The following is a 16,558-nucleotide window of genomic DNA, read 5'->3' on the forward strand; positions in this document are numbered from 1 at the left end:
CCGGACGAGAAAGGGGACAGGCGGGCCCACGCCCCCTTCTCCCCTGGGCCCCACTCCTGCCACCCCAGGACTCGGGCCGTTTTCCTTCCGCCCTTCCCTCGTTTTCCCCACCGGCCTCTCAACTTTTCCCACTTGGCGTTTAAAAGCGCCACCGCCCCCCTCCCTCGGCGAGCAGCTCGCGCGCCCAGGCGATCCTCGGCCCCTCCCCCCGCCTCTCCCCTCCCCCTCCCGGATCCACGCCGCCCGCTCCCCCGGCGCCCGCCCGGCGGTCACGTGCGCCGCGCCCCGCCCCGTCACGTGGCCCCGCCCCGCCCCGCCCCCGCGCCGGCGCGCTCCGACGTGCCCTGGAACTCACCCGCCCCGGGAGAGCCGCCTGCGGGGACGCGCCGGCCGCGGCCGCCGCTGAGTGAGCGCCCTTCAGGTTCGTCTGGGCGCCCCGCCGCCGCCGAGCCGGGCCAGAAGGGAGCCGCCCCGCCCCGCGAAGCCGCCGGGCCCTCGGTGAGGTTGGTGGGGAGAGGGAGCCCGGGCGGAGGGCAGGTCGGGGCGGCGCTGCACAAAGGCGCCCGGGGCCGGGGCTGCGGGGCCGGAGGAGGCGTGTGCGGGCGCGCGGCGACGCCGGGGTGCGCGAGGTGCGGCCGGGGGCGCGGCCGGCGGGGTCTGGTCGCCGGGCCGCTGCCGGCCGCTCGGCCGACGTGGGCGACGGGGTTTTAAATGGCTGGAAGTTGCGGCTCCTCTGCCCCCCGGGTTTCCTGACTTCCTGTGAGAGGGCAGTGCCCGCCGCCCCGCCCCCAGGAAGGAGGGTGGCGGGCTGTGCGTGTGTGTGTGTGTGTGCGTGTGTGTGTGTGTGTGTGTAAAAGGCTGGCGGTGCCGCCCTCCTTTCTGGCCTCCCGCCGGCGGCGAGCCCGCTCCTCAACTGCTGCGGGGGGTGCAACCCCTGCCCGCCCAGCAGCCCCAGGAGCCGACTTGGGGCTGCTCGAAGGCTATTGATCCCCTAGACTGGGCATGGGGGCTTCTGCAGCTTCTAGAGGTGCCCCGCCCCTGCTCAGTGGGCATCTGCTTCTTTCCAGCCCTTCTGCGAGAATTCTCCTCCACCGTTTTTAATTTCAGAAAACCCTCTGCGCTCTTCTCGGGAGAGTGTGTGTGTGTATTGTCTTCTAAGGATGACTGTCCTTGACGTGTGGCGTCTGAAGTTACCGCAGACCCTTTGACACGAAAAGGCCACAGGGTCATTCTCGAGGCGTGGTAATGTTTTCCTCCTGACGGCAGCCGCCGTTTTCCAGGCACTTGCGAAGGCGAGCATGTTCAAAGCGTGGCTGTATGAAAGTTCTGATGTGTCTCTAAGTGAAGTATTTGTTGTCGGGACAGGCTGTTAACATTCGTGTTGCTTTATGGTTAATTAAGACATGGGAGGTAATTAAAAAAAAGATTTGTTTACGTTATTTTGAGCAGTGCTGGGTCTTCATTTGCTGTGCGCAGGCGTTCTCTAGTTGCGGGAAGCAGGGGCAACCGTTCGTTGTGGTGAGTGGTCTTCTCATTGCTGTGGCTTCTCTTGTGTCCTCTGGGCTCTAGAGTGCGGGCTTCAGTAGTTGGGGCAGGTAGTTGTGTCTCAAGGGCTTAGCTGCTCCGCGGCCTGTAGGATCTTCTGGGACCAGGGATCGAACCCGTGTCACCTGCATTGCAAGGCGGATTCTTAGCCACCAGACCGCCAGAGAAGCCCCAGTGGTAGACTTTTTTGAACATTTAGGCATGTGTTCCTAACGGGAGGTGAATACGGGGAGGAAGGAGGGAACTTTGAATGAAGAGTCCACCCGGATTCTGATTAAGATTCTGCCTCTCAGCTTCTGAAGGTGAGACCTTGGAAGACTCTGAATGTTACAGTGAAGGGTGGCTCACAAACGTCCAGCTCCTGGCCGCGCCTCTTTCATACCCAGATGCTGGGAAACGGTGACCTGGAGGTGAATCTATAGCCAGTGTTCCTTACCTGATCCGCAGGAGGGAGCCTGACAGGGCAGGATGTCTTTTGTGTTATCTTTTGGTCGGAGTAGATGGTCTGGCTGCTGGGGCCAGTGTTTCTCTCTTTCCCTCTGTTTTAAAAAATGCCTTGGAAATGTTTCTGAGCAGAGTTTGGCTTGAACCAGCCTCTAAAGACTTGACCCTGAGTGGGGCAACTGGAAGAACCTGAGGAGCTGGGCATGTCGGTGTGACCCCTGGTTTCAGGAAGCTCTGCTGGTCTGGAAAGGGACTCTTTTGGGGAAAAATGAGTTGAATGAAGCCTAATGTACCATATTGCATGTGCATGCCCCAGTATGGGGTGATAGGCTTCTGTTCCTACTTTATGGAGGACAGAAGTTGGAGAAGATTGCTAACGCACTGATTCTTAATGTGATGCCATCTGTATGGAGGGGTTGTCCACATACAGTCAATATTTTATGTATCTTTATTTTTTTCTTTTTTCGCATACTACACTAGTTGTGAGGCACAAGTGAGAATATATAAATACTGCAGAAAAACAGTGTATTATTTGTAGTCAATCATTTGGCGGTTCTTTCATTAATAAGAAAGTATCTGCTGAGTGCTTTTTTTTATTAGGTTGACAGAAAATGTGTTTTACAAATGTAAAGTACTTCAAATGATGCAGTTGACAATTCTGAGAATAAAACGGGTAACAAACAGTATAAGTTAATTAAGACAGTGACTATGATGCTGTGTAAAATTACTAAATGGTAGCTTCCTTGATGGCACCCCACTCCAGCACTCTTGCCTGGAAAATCCCATGGATGGAGGAGCCTGGTGGGCTGCAGTCCAGGGGTCGCTAAGAGTCGGACAGGACTGAGCGACTTCACTTTCACTTTTCACTTTGCTGCACTGGAGAAGGAAATGGCAACCCACTCCAGTATTCTTGCCTAGAGAATCCCAGGGATGGGGAGCCTGGTGGGCTGCCGTCTATAGGGTCGCACAGAGTCGGACACGACTGAAGCGACTTAGCAGCAGCAGCTTTTTTGATGGCTCAGCTAGTAAAGAGTCCGCCTGCAATGTGGGAGACCTGGGTTTGATCCCTGGGTTGGGAAGATCCCCTGGAGAAGGGAACGGCTACCCACTCCAGTATTCTGGCCTGGAGAATTCCATGGACTGTATATAGACCAAAGGGTTGCAAAGAGTCAGACACGACTGATCGACTTTCACACTCACACACTCATTTTTGCTTATATGAGAAAACTGGTGCTAGGAAAAAGCAGTTTAAGGTAAATCTGCCTAAAGTGGGCATTACAGTTTTACAGTAGTGAGAAAGAAGAGTGAAATTAAACTTTTATATAGAATAGTTTTAGTTGTACTTGCAAATATGCATTGTTTCGTTGAATGAATCAAAAGTGAAAAGGCAGGATGGTACCACACAGCATCATTGTGCTTCAGAATCATGCTCTTTTGAGGAACCAGTTGGGCCGCTACCTTTGTGGTTTCTTTAATTGCTAACTGTTCTAATTGTGCCACATCCTCATTTTTGGATGGCTTTGCAGTGATTCAGCCATTTCCCTGTTTTATTGACTTAATATTTTGCAGTTTCAGTGTACAGTTGACCAGTTTTTTAATTGATCTGAACTATCAGATCATGACCTCTCTAAGCACCCCTTGCCTTGATAGTCTAGTGCTTCTCAAATTTTAGTGTACATGGAAATCACCTGAACTTCTTAAACCCCATGTAATAGCAGTGCTGCCAGGACCTCAGACTACTGCTGTCGTGTGGAAATGTGATGCCCGTCACCTTTGTGATTCTCAAGTAATTTTTAGTACTCACATGATAACTAAGAAAGAGTCAAAGAAGCCATGAGGTAAATCTTATTATCATTTTGTCTGTATGACAGCTTCAGACTCCCATGTGTGTTTTACACTTATAGCACACCTCAGTTTAGGTTAGCCACAAGTTACATGCTCAGTAGGCGCATTTCTTAGCAGTGGCTGCTGTGTTGAACAGTGGTGGTTCTGGAGTCTGCAGTCTAAATCACTGCTGTTCTTAGTGAGCTTTCAGATTGGCTGCATCAGCAACCCTTGGGGACTTGTTAGAAATGCACATTTTTGGGCCCCACCTCAAACCTACTCTCATTGGAATATCTGGGATTTCATTAATCTACAGCATATGACTACAGAATGCGTATGTGGTGTTTTGGATATGATCATAGAACAGGAAAAGTTCATTAGGGGAAAATTAGGGAATATGGTCATTATTGTCAGTATTGGTTCATGGAGTGTGATGAATATACTGTACTAACGTAAGATGTTTGTAGTCAGGGGAACAGTGTACAGGGTATATGGGAACTCTGTACTATCTTTGCAGTAAATCTGTGAATCTGAAACTCGTCTAAAAGAACGTGTTTTTATTTTTATTTTTTGCCACACTGTGTGGCATGTGGGATCTTAGTTCCCAGACCTGGTGTTGAACCAGTGTCCCCTGCAGTGGATGCTCAGAGTCTTAACCACTGGACCATCAGGGAAGTCCCAAGAATGTTTTTTTAAAGCGGCTCTCCAGGTGATGCCGTCTTTCACTAAAAGTGAGACGCAGTGATCTGGGATCACTAATATGACCTGCACTACTGCAGCTTGGGTGGGCAGGATGGAGGCTACTCTTAGGTCTCCTAGGGTAATAATAGTATTTTTGTATTAAGAACTAAAACTTACAAAGTACTTAACATGTGCTAGGAATTATACCAAGTGCTTTATGCTTATTTACTTAACTCTCCCAACATGTGATATATACTATTAATCAGCTCCCTTTCACAAATGGAAAAAATACTGAGGCTCAGAGAGGTTGGTTGCCTTGTCTGAGGTTACATAGCTAGCAGGAGGCAGAAACAGGGACATTTGACAAGGGGCTCATTTTAAAAGCAATCAGTTCAGTTGTGAGTGTTCTCTTTGAGTAAGTGCTAATTAATGTGAATGTTTTGTATCATGCATCTCAGTTTACAAAGTACTTTTTCTCTTTCCATTTTCATAAGGATCTTTTGAGGTGTGTATTTCTTTTGTTTTTTAGATAGTTCAGGTGCTGAGGGCCTGTGAGCTGCTAAATCAAGCCCTGATTTAAATTTCAGTCCTTCATCCCTGAGTCCTGTGCTCCTTCACCACTGGAGAATTCAAACTATTAATACATTTTGAAGTTAGAGCAGTATCTTTAAAAGTTAAGCTGAAAATTGCCTGTATGTTGCTGTATATTACTGGTTTGTTTTGGAAAATAGTTTTATTGCATTACAATATACATAAACTAAAATAAAAGTCAACAATAAAATGGCGTGAGCAGCGACATTGCTTAGCATTGTTCTAAGCAAAACAAGCCAGACATTGAAGGTTATATACTCTATATAGTTGGTGCTTTTCTGTCTCCATTTGGTTTCCTTGAGGAAGCTGTGATTAATGCGATGCTTTTTTATCATGCTTTATAGTTTACTAAGTACTTTTTCATGTTTTCTCTACTCATTCTCACAGGGATCTACTGAAGTTTGTGTTGTTTTTACAGAGGGTTGTACCACAGTTGGTCTAGGCATTCACCAGTTGATAGGCCTCTGGGTCATTTCCAGTTTCTGGCTGTTATGAATGTTCATGTAAGGCCTTTGCAAGGACTTATGCTTTCAATTTTCTTGGATAAATACCTAGAAGAGGAATTGCTAGATCATAAATGTATGTTTAAGAAATTGCCAAAGGCTTTCCGTGGTAGCGCTACTGCTCTGCATTACCACCAGCAGTGAATGAGAGTTCCCAGTTGCTGGTATCCTTGCCCTGCAAAATATCCTTAATATGTATCTAAAGCCATTCTGGTAGGGGTGTAGTGATACCTGGTGTTTTTTTTTTTTCCCTAATATTTATTTGTTTTTGGCTGTCTTAGGGTTAGTTGTGGCAGGCATGGTTTTCCTTGCGTTGCGCGGGCGCCACAGCCCTGGTCTCAGCAGTTGCCGTGCGCTGGTTCTCCAGTTGAGGCTCTCGGGCTGAGTTGTCTGGTGGTATGTGGTATCTTAGTTTCTCCACCAGGGATTGAACCCAAGTCCCCTGCATTGGAAGGCAGATTCTTAACTACTTGACCTCCAGGGAAGTCCTTGATATCTGGCCGTTTTAATTTGCCTTATTAGAGTTTTGTTTAACAGCTTTATTGAGGTGTAATTGCTGTAAAATAAACTGGACATATTTAGAGTGTGCATTTTGATGAGTTTTGACATAGGAGTAGGCCTGTAGAATCATCACCATTTTCAGGATAGCAAACATACCCATCTTTCACCTCCTAATTTCCTAAAGCCCAAAGGTAATTCATTGCTCTTGTTCCCTGGTAACTATTTCTGTGTATTTCTGATCTGCTTTCTGTCACTATTTATTACTTTGCATTTTCTAGACTGTTATGTAGATATAGAGTATGTGCTCTTTCTTGTCTGGATTATTTTCACTGAACCAAATTATCTTGAGATTCATCCAGTTTGTTGTGTATATCAGTAGTTTGTTCCTTTTTATTAGTGATTGATATCCCATCGTGTGGATATTACACAATTACTTTATGTGGTCACCTGTTGGTGGTCATTGGGTTGCTTCCAGTTAGGCGCTGTTACAAATAAAGCCACTGTATACATTCATGGACAGGTCTTTGTATGGACATGTGTTTTCATCTTTGGTAAATACCATGGAGTAGAATCCCTGGGTCATATGGTTGATGTATATTTCAAGGTTTTAAGAATCTGCCCAACTTTTCCCAAAGTAGTTGTACTGTTCTACATCCCCACCAGCAGTATGTCAGAATTCTGGTTGCTCCACATTCTCAGAAATACTGGTATGGTCAGCCTTTTAATTTTAGTCATTCCAGTAGGTGTGTGATGTTATTTGTGTTTTTAATTTACATTTTCCTAAGGACTAAAGATTTTGGGCATCTTTTCATGAACTTCTTTACCATCTATAAATCCTCCTCCTTGGATATGAATACTTGTCCATTCCTATCTTTTGCCCCCTTTTTATTGGCTATTTGTCTTCTTATTGACTTTTGCAGTTTTTGTGTATTCTATAAGTATGAGTTCTTTGTTGGAGATAAGTTTGTGTCTGAGATATTTGTGACTCTGTTCATAAGGGATATTGGTCTGTAGTTTTTCTCTTTTATAACTTCTTTTTCTGGTTTTGGCATGAAGACACACTGACTTCATAGAATGAGTTGGGATGGGTTTTCCCTCTGTTTCAATTTTCTGTAAGAGGTTTGTTTACAGCTGGTATTGTTTTCCTTACACTTTGGTAAAATTCACCAGTGGAGCCATCTTGGCCAGGAGTTTTCTTTGTGGGAAGATTTTTATAGACAGATTTAACTTATTTAATAAACATAGAATGATTTAGGTTATCTGTTTCTTAAGCAAGCTTTAGTAATTTGCCAAAGAAATGTATCTGGTTCATTTAAATTGATGAATTTATCAGCTTAAAGCTGTTCATAATGTTCTCTTATTTTCCTTTTAATGTCTTTAAGATCTAGAGTTACATCCCTTGTTTCATTCTTAATGCTGGTTATTTGTGTTTTTTGTCTTTAGTCCTTGATCAGTTTGGCTAGAGGATTGTCAGTATTACTGATCTTTTTGAAGAACCAGCTTCTGGTTTTCATTGATTTTCTCTAACATTTTTCTGTTTTCTCGTTTACTGATTTCTGCTCTGATCGCTATCATGTCCTTTCTTCTGCTTGCTTTGGGTTTAATTTGCTCTTCTTTAGTTTCTTAGAGTGCAATCTTACATCAGTGATCTGAGACCTTTTTCTTTTCTGATTGTTGGCATTTGTATATAAATTTTCTCTGAGCACTGCTATAGCTGCATCCCACAAACTCTGAGATGTCACCTTTTCATTTTCATCCAATTCATATCTCTTATTTGATTTCTTATTCAACCTGTGGTTTATTTAGAAGTATGTTGTGGAGTTGTCAGAGTACGTTATTTATGTTAATCCGGTCCTTACAGATTTATTAAGATTTGTTTCATGGACTAGAATATAGTCAACAGAAATGTATGTTTATAAGAAACTACTGAACTAGCTGTACCATTTAGCATTCCCACTAGTACTGAATGTGTGTCCAGTTGTTGGTATCTTTGTCAGCCCTTGATATTGTCTTTGTTTTTAAAAACTAACTTTATTCTAATTGGTGGGTAGTAATACCTTGTTTCGGTTTTAGTTTCCATAATTGGTTTTCTAATGTTTTGTATAACAATTTAAATTTCAATGAGAAGAGTCATGTTTTTTATTTTTCTTTCCAATAGAGGACAGGAACCGGTAAGACAGCAGTCCCTAAGTTTTTGGGCACCAGGGGTTGGTTTCGTGGAAGACAGCTTTTCCACAGACCCGAGCAGGGTGGTGGGGGCGGTGGGGTTGGGGCGGCAACGAGAGAGATGGGGAGCGGCTGGGCTCCTAACAGGCTGCACCCCGGCTCCCGTCTGCAGCCTGGGTGGGCGTTGGCAGTAGCAGCAGTTCATCACTGTGTGTGTTACAGAAGTGCTACTTGTCAGTCTTCCAAAAGGCTGAATGTTTATTTGCCTTTCAGTATTTACTTTTTAAGAGGATCTGTGAAAGCTGTGTGAGGATTGAAGTGATTTTTATAGTTTTGGGGTAGACTTGTATAAACTGATTTGAATTATATTCTCCATTTTACATTCCCACCAGCAGTGCTCATGAATTCCAGTTTCTCCACCTCCTCACCAACACTTGTTATTTCTGTTGTTATTTTTACAGTAGCCACTCTCATGGATGTGGCGTGGTGTCTCATTGTGATTTTGATTTGCATTTGATTTGCTTATTGGCCATGTGTGTATCTTCCTTGGAAAAATGTCTATTCAGGTCCTTTGCCTATCTGACTCTGCTCATTGCAATTTATTTTGAAGTAGATTGGCATAATTTAAGCTTTATAATGAGTACTTTTTTCTTTTTTTTTTAAGTAGGTTATTCATGTCTGACTAGACCTTTGCAATGACCCCACCATAATAATCACTATATTTGTGTTTTTGTTTTGTGAGCTATATGTTTTTGTTTTTTAAGCATGGAATCAGGTTGAATGTAAATAGTCATTTCAGAGATTAGGAGGGTAATGTGTATAGTTGCAGAGGAATATCTGAGTTGGTCAGGGCAGGGTGGCAGTTAATGCTTGGGTAACCAGTGGAGCCCTGAAGTGAATGGAGGCTTTCTTCTAAAGTGAATTATTAGAGGAGTAGAGGTCTTATAAAACTTAGTAAAGACCAAGTTTATGATTTTCTCTTTAATATGTAACAATGATTAGTGATGTGAACTGAGACCCTGGGCAGTGGGTGCTTCCCCAGAGGGAAATCAAGGTGTTACAACAAGCACAGTGGGTGGGATGCCACAGAGGCAAGATGAAAATTGTGTGAAGTGTAAAAATGATAATTTCTTCTTTTTTTTTTTAAGCTGGTTAGTTAATTTGGCTATGTGGTGAATCTCAGTTTCCTGACCAGGGATTGAGCCCCGGGCCATGGCAGCGAAATCCTGGGATTGTAACCACTAGGCCACTGGGGAACTCCGTTAGCTGATTATTTTAGGAAGTTCTTAGTGAAAAATTAAATTGTGGGACTCAGGTGTTCAGGATCTAGGAGGAAGAATCCATAGACTGGAGTGCATGTAAAAGAGAGTGAGAGCTGAAAAATGCGGAAGCCGAATGTTGATCATAGTTGAGTTCAGTCGCTCAGTCATGTCCGACTCTGCGACCCCATGAACTGCAGCACTCCAGGCCTCCCTGTCCATCACCAACTCCTGGAGATAACCCAAACTCATGTCCATTGAGTCGGTGATGCCATCCAACCATCTCATCCTCTGTCGTCCCCTTCTCCTGCCCTCAATCTTTCCCAGCGTCAGGGTCTTTTCAAAAGAGTCAGCTCTTCACATCAGGTGGCCAAAATATTGGAGTTTCAGCTTCAACATCAGTCCTTCCAAAGAACACCCAGGACTGATCTCCTTTAGAATGGACTAGTTGAATCTCCTTGCAGTCCAAGGAACTCTCAAGAGTCTTCTCCAACACCACAGCTCAAAAGCATCAATTCTTCCATGCTCAGCTTTCTTTGTAGTCCAACTCTCACATCCATACATGACCACTGGAAAAACCGTAGCCTTGACTAGATGGACCTTTGTTGGTAAAGTAATACCTCTGCTTTTTAATACGCTGTCTAGGCTGGTCATAGAGGAGTGGTTTTAAAGGTCCATGGGAAGCTGCTCTTGTATAGTTAGCGTTTGGTGACATAGACTATGAAGGAAGAGGAAGTTTAACCTGTTGCATCAAGCAAATATTCTTTTTGTTTCTTAGTCTTTTTAATAACTGAGTTTTTTACCTTTAGACTATCCTTCGTGGTAGCCTATGTCATCCCATTAAAATTCTTTGTGTGTGAGTGAATCCGAAATGATTAAAAGCCAGTTTAATGGTTTTTAATATGAAAGGGCTTGAACAGGACTGTTTAGTACAGTACTGAATTTACGAATATTTTGGGAAGACAGTAGGCTCCTTATTTTCTGCTCTGTCATTTGGGTCAGTATTTATATTTCCATGTATAAGATGAGGTCACTTTAGTATGGACCCAGAGCTGTAACAACCACTGATAATGGAGAACTCCTAGTACTGCTTAAATGTAATTTGTGTTTTGACGAGAAAAGCATTGTATGAAAGTAAACAGCAGATGGAATGCAAGTTGATTTAAAGTGGGACAGCATAATGTAAGATATGTTCATAGGAATGTCAAGTACGCATGATACCACTTTTAGTTGAGTTACAGTTTAAGAAGATGGTTCTCTAATGATAGGAAGCATTGAAATCAAGCACATAAAAGCCAGGTTGGGAGAATGTGTCATTACAGGCTCCAAGCTCATCTTGTATATTTCCAGCCCCAGCCCTTGAATCAGTTATTTCTCCAAAAAACCTTGGTCCTTTTATTTGAAGAATGGTATTAGAGACCAAATCTGAGTGCTGTGTGTGCTTGTTGCTGCTTAGGTGTCGTTTCTACTGACAGCAGGATTTATGTGTGGTGTACGAAGCATATAGACATATATCTCCCTTGTGTGTCTATAAATTCATATTCCAACATTGGGAAACTTGGCTCCCACCTTCTACGTTCTATAATACTTAATTATATTCAGTTCCAGTGTATGTATGCGCATAGCAGTATCACAATTTTTAATTCATACTCTCACAGGAAATGTTGTTTATGTGTTAGTTATATGCATTTCCTTTGTGTTCTGATAAACTTGACTTCTTTCCACAGTAAGTGATGTCAGCCTCTGCCTCCATTCCTGCTCTGTTCGGTGAGGTGAGGTCATTCCGTACATGTGTAATACTGTTCGACCATCGAGTCACATCTGCTTCCCTGCTGGGATCCCCTTGACCTCCTAAAGGATTGTTTAGAATTTGAAAACATTGGAGTACATGCTTGTGTTGTAAAGATGAATGGGTTTTGACAAGTGCATAACGTATTGTGTACACCATTACAACATCATACAAAATAGTTTATTGACCTGAAAGAATCTGCAATGCTTCACCTGTGGAAGCCCCCCTCCCTGCCTCCCACCCCTAGCAATCACCGTCTCTGTGGTTTTGACTTTTCCAGACTGCCACACGATAGAATCATTCTATATGTTGCCTCTTCTGTCTGTTTTTCTTTCACTTAGCAAAATAAATCTAAGACTCACTTCTGTCTTCATAGCTCAAAGCTTTTTCTTTTTATTACTTAATAGTAATGAAAGGTCCATCTAGTCAAGGCTATGGTTTTTCCAGTGGTCATGTATGGATGTGAAAGTTGGACTATAAAGAAAGCTGAGCACCGAAGAATTGATGCTTTTGAACTGTGGTGTCGGAGAAGACACTTGAGAGTCCCTTGGCCTGCGAGGAGATCCAACCAGTCCATTCTAAAGGAGATCAGTCGTGGGTGTTCTTTGGAAGGACTGATGTTGAAGCTGAAACTCCAATATTTTGGCCACCTGATGCAAAGAACTGACTCTTTTGAAAAGACCCTGATGTTGGGAAAGATTGAGGGCAGGAGGAGAAGGGGACGACAGAGGAGGAGATGGTTGGATGGCATCACTGACTCAATGGACATGAGTTTGGTGATGGACAGGGAGGCCTGGCGTGCCATGGTTCATGGGTCGAAAAGAGTCAGACACGACTGAGCGACTGAACTGACTGACTGAATAGTATTGTTTGTCTGGCTGCCTCAGTTTATCCTTTCACCTTTTGAAAGACATCTTGATCGCTTCCAGTTTGGGGCAGCTGCTCTGAACATTTGCATGCAGGACTTTTTGTAGAAATAAGATTTAAAATCATCAACCTTGTTGCTAGATTGTGTGGTAAGACGACATTCACTTGTGTAGAAACTGTTAAATGACTTCCAAACTGGCTCCACCATTTTGCGTCCCCACTAGCAGTGAGTGAAAGCTCCCATTGCTCTGCGTCCTTATCAGCATTTGGTGGTGTCAGGTTTTTGGATTTTAGCCACTCTAATAGTGGTACAATGATATCTCATTTTTTCAGTTTGCTATTCCCGAATGACACAAAGTTGGGTATTTTTTCATGTGCTTATGTTCTTTCATGATGTGTCTTTTCAGATTGTTTTCCATTTAAAAAGTTGGTTCTTTTGTTGAGTTTTAAGAGTTTTGTGTATGTTCTGGATAAAAGCCCTTCATCAGACATCTGTTTTATTTTCTCCTTGTCTCTGGTTCATGTTTTCATTTTCTGTACCTTTCACAGAGCAGAAATTTGTAATTTTAAGAAGGTCCTTTTTAATTTTCTCTTTCATGAATTATGCATTTGGAGGTACATTTCAAAATTCATCATCAAACCCAAGGTCATATTACTTCTTTTAAAAATTGGAATATTTCTGGGACTTCCCTCCTCTTCCAGTGGTTAAGAATCTGCCTTGCAATGCAGGGGTCAGGGGCTCAATTCCTGGTTGGGAAGCTGAGATCCCCCTTACCACAGAGCAGCTAAACCTGAGCCCTGCAACTTAGGGAGTCCATGCCCAGCAACAGCAAGGTCCTCCATGATGCGTCAAAGATCTGTGCTGCAAGTAAGACCCAAGTCAGACAAATAAATAAATATTTGAAGAATAAATTGGAATATTTTCCCACTCTTGTAACAATCCAAGAAAAATTCTTAGGTCCCCCTCATTTCTGACTAAGGAAGACTTCCTGGCATAGATCTTTCTGAAATACTACATGCAAGTATCACTTTTATTAAAAGCTTGCTCTCTGAAATACTTCTTTTGTTGTTTCCTCATTTTTGTTTTGTATTTAAATCTGGTTTTGAATTTCCTTTATCAGTTTATGCTTGACTGTGTTTTCTACTGCTTTCCAGTTAACTGATTATTTCCTGTATCCTTCCTATTTTTACTGTTTCTTTATGACCAGAATAGTTCATGACAGCAATCAGTATATTTTGCTTGTCTTCTTTAGGCCTAAAGAAATACCTTATATTCTCTATATTTTTATTCTTAGAAAACAGGGATCACGCATTCAGAAGAAACCTTAGGGTCCCTGTCATGGCCTATGGTTTCTTGTTAAGTGAATGATCTAGAGAACTATTTGGTGAGATACTTTCTTATTCTGAAACTTATGCTGGAGTTGTTTTTAACTTTTTTGTTGTGCTCTTTAAGGTTTATTTGATTTCTTTAGTAGAGGCCTATTCAGGGAGTGTTAAACAAGTACTTGTAAAGCTGCTGGAGGACTTCATGTCAAGAATTGGTGCTTAAATTGTGGTATTTTTAAGTGGATCGATAGATATGTGAGGCTGTATTAGCATTTTGTTGTTCATGGTATTAAAATTGTTAAGTATGTAGTACATATATGTACAAACTTAAATTTGGATATTTGGTCTTAAATTTGGTCATCAATTATGGATGCATTTATCGCAGTCCTCTTGAGACTTTGTTTACTTGTTTACTTCCTGTTGTACCAGGTAATGATCTCATTCTGTGAGATGCAGTTGATTAAAGCAGATGTCCTGGGGCAGGAAGATAGCATTTGCTGAGCTGTGTAATTTGTGCTTGGAAAGAAATGAGAAAAATTGTAGACAGAAAGGAGGAGGCCATTAAGAGTTTAAGATAGCATGGTAGAAATGTGTCTGATTTGGTGGGGAGAGAAGTAAAAGCCCTAAACGGTTGTGTGTGTGTTCTTATTGAAATACCAGAACCCATGGGTAAGAAGTGCTTCATGCCGCAAAGAAAGGCAGTGGTTGTTACTGGGCAGTAGACGTGCAGAGCTCTATCCTAGTGGTTGGCTTCTTAGTAGCCGTGTGTGTGTGTGTTTGTGATGAAAAAGGGTGAAGGAGTGTGGTAATGGGTGTTGAGCATATTTCAGTAAGTGGAGTGTTGTGTTCAGAGGGTGGTGGTGTTGAATGAGTAAGGATGCTAACCAAAATATTTGAGAGGTTAAGATAGCAGGATACACAGTAGTGTGTAATAGGGCTTCCCTGGTGGCTCAGTGGAAAAGAATCTGCCTGCGGTGCAGGAGAGGAGTTCAGTCCCTGGATCGGGAAGATCCCCTGGAGGAGGAAATGGCAGCTCACTCCAGTATTCTTGCCTGGCAGACCCATGGACAGAGGAGCTTGGCGGCCTGCAGTCCGTGGGTTGCAAAGAGTTGGACCCAACTTAGGGACTAAACAACAGCAACAAATAACCTAAAGGGAAAAGAATTTGGAAAAGTGTGTGTGTGTGTGTGTGTACACTAAACAACAGCAACAAATAACCTAAAGGGAAAAGACTTTGGAAAAGAGTGTGTGTGTGTGTGTGTGTGTGTGTGTGTGTGTACACTAAACAACAGCAACAAATAACATAAAGGGAAAAGAATTTGGAAAAGAGTGTGTGTGTGTGTGTGTAAGTAAGTAACTGAATCTCTGTGCTGTACACCTGAAACTTGCACTATATTGTAAATCAGCTATGATTCAATAAAAAATAAATAAAAAAGAAGAATCCACAGTTTGGGGAATAGGGAAAGAAGCAAACCAAAATTAAAACCGTAAACATTTGTTTTAATACAGCTTACGTTTTTAAATGAAAATAGGAGCAACAGTTATCCGCGTAATTGCAGATCAGTCTCCCTTAGGTCTCAGTTTTTAGAGTGTGTGTGTGCTGTGTGCTGCCATACTCTTGTTTAGTGGCAGAGTTGTGTCTGACTCTGTGACTCCATGAACTGTGGCCTGCTAGGTCCCTCTGTCCGTGGGATTTCCCAGGCAAGAATACTGGAGTGGGTTGCCATTTCCTGTTCCAGGGGAAGTATTTTAGAGCCATCCCATAATTTTATTTGTACATATAGTTTTTAATAGGGCTTTTCTCTTCATATTCGTTATGTCCAACTTTTCTTAGACCTTGGATTGTAGTATATAATTCCTGCAATGTGACTTTCTAAAAGTTTATTATTTTAATCGTCTCAGGGGCTTCCCACTTCACCCCTCACCCCCATTCCCTTGTAGCTCAGTTGGTAAAAAAAATCTGCCTGCAGTGCAGGAGACCCGGGTTCAATCCCTGGGTTGGGAAGATCCCCTGGAGGAGGAGATGACAACCCACTCCATTATCCTTGCCTGGAAAATCTCATGGACAGAGGAGCCTGGTGGACTGCAGTCCATGGGGTCGCAAAGAGTCAGGCATGACTGAGCAACTAACGCTTACTTACTTACTTACTTACTGTCTCAGTTCCTGTTATTCCCCTCCTCTCGAGTGCGCCTCCCGCCCCGTGCCCTCTCTGGCTCCTGTCACCTGCCTTGTATCTAACTACCTGTTCTGTCTGCAGTCTTTGAACTGCTTCTCCATCTTTCTCCACCCTGCAGTTCTCATTTCCTTTACAGTAATGAAAACTTGAGTCTGGGCGTCTCTTGCTGAGTGTAGTGAAACTGCCTTATCATTCTCCCTGCCTCCTCCTCCTCCTTATCTGTGTGCAGCCAGTGGGGCAGGTGTGGTGGCTGGGACGCCTCTCACCGCCCCTCGCCCCTCCCCTTGCAGTTTACTCCTTATTCTTGTTACTTTCTTTGCTCCTTTCCTGCGGATCAGTGTCTGACCACCTCTGGTTCACCTGGGCGCCCCTAGCCTTCTGTGTATTCCCTTATTTGTTCAGTATCTTCAAAGGTGTTTCTTAAGTTGTTACTTCCTGGAAAGTAACAAATTGCCTGAGGATAAGTATTTCAGTGTGGAATTTTGAAAAGCTGTAGTGAAAAACTTTTCTGTAGGTAAAAGGATTAACGCTCCTAGTGACTAATGTTCTGGTAATGCGTGAAAGTAAAGGCTGAATGATTGGAAGCTTAGAATTTCTATTTACCGTGTCAGGAAGGACTGGGTGGATTTGGCAAGGTAGTTTCTGGCGGGGTAGATTCTGGATGTGGTGAAGTTTTAGGTGCCTGTTGGAACACCCCAGTGGATCTGGCAGTTGTATCCTAGTTGTCTTTAATCTAGAAGACTCCCTCATTTCATGAAACTGATTGTTTAAGGCATTCAGGTGTGTTTCTCATAGAATGTCTCACATCCTGGATTTATTCAGTTTTCATAAAAGTTGTTTCATGTTATTAAAAATTTTAAAAAGTCATTTCTGTCAGGATAACAA

General features: G+C 43.2%; 1 protein-coding gene across 7 annotated transcripts in view; it reads left to right on the forward strand.

The window, feature by feature from the left end:
- The window catches only part of ARHGAP12 (Rho GTPase activating protein 12), a 117,450-nt gene continuing 101,230 nt past the window's right edge, over positions 339 to 16,558 (forward strand). For 6 of the 7 annotated variants that reach the window (XM_018057172.1, XM_018057175.1, XM_018057174.1 and 3 more), the window contains exon 1: positions 339 to 498. The gene's annotated coding sequence lies outside the window, so the exon portion shown is untranslated. Of the gene's footprint in view, positions 504 to 16,558 lie in introns of all 7 variants that reach the window. The other variant, XM_018057173.1, reaches the window with a different exon arrangement.

The sequence above is a fragment of the Capra hircus genome, chromosome 13 (assembly GCF_001704415.2).
Source record: "Capra hircus breed San Clemente chromosome 13, ASM170441v1, whole genome shotgun sequence".
Lineage (NCBI taxonomy): Eukaryota > Metazoa > Chordata > Mammalia > Artiodactyla > Bovidae > Capra > Capra hircus.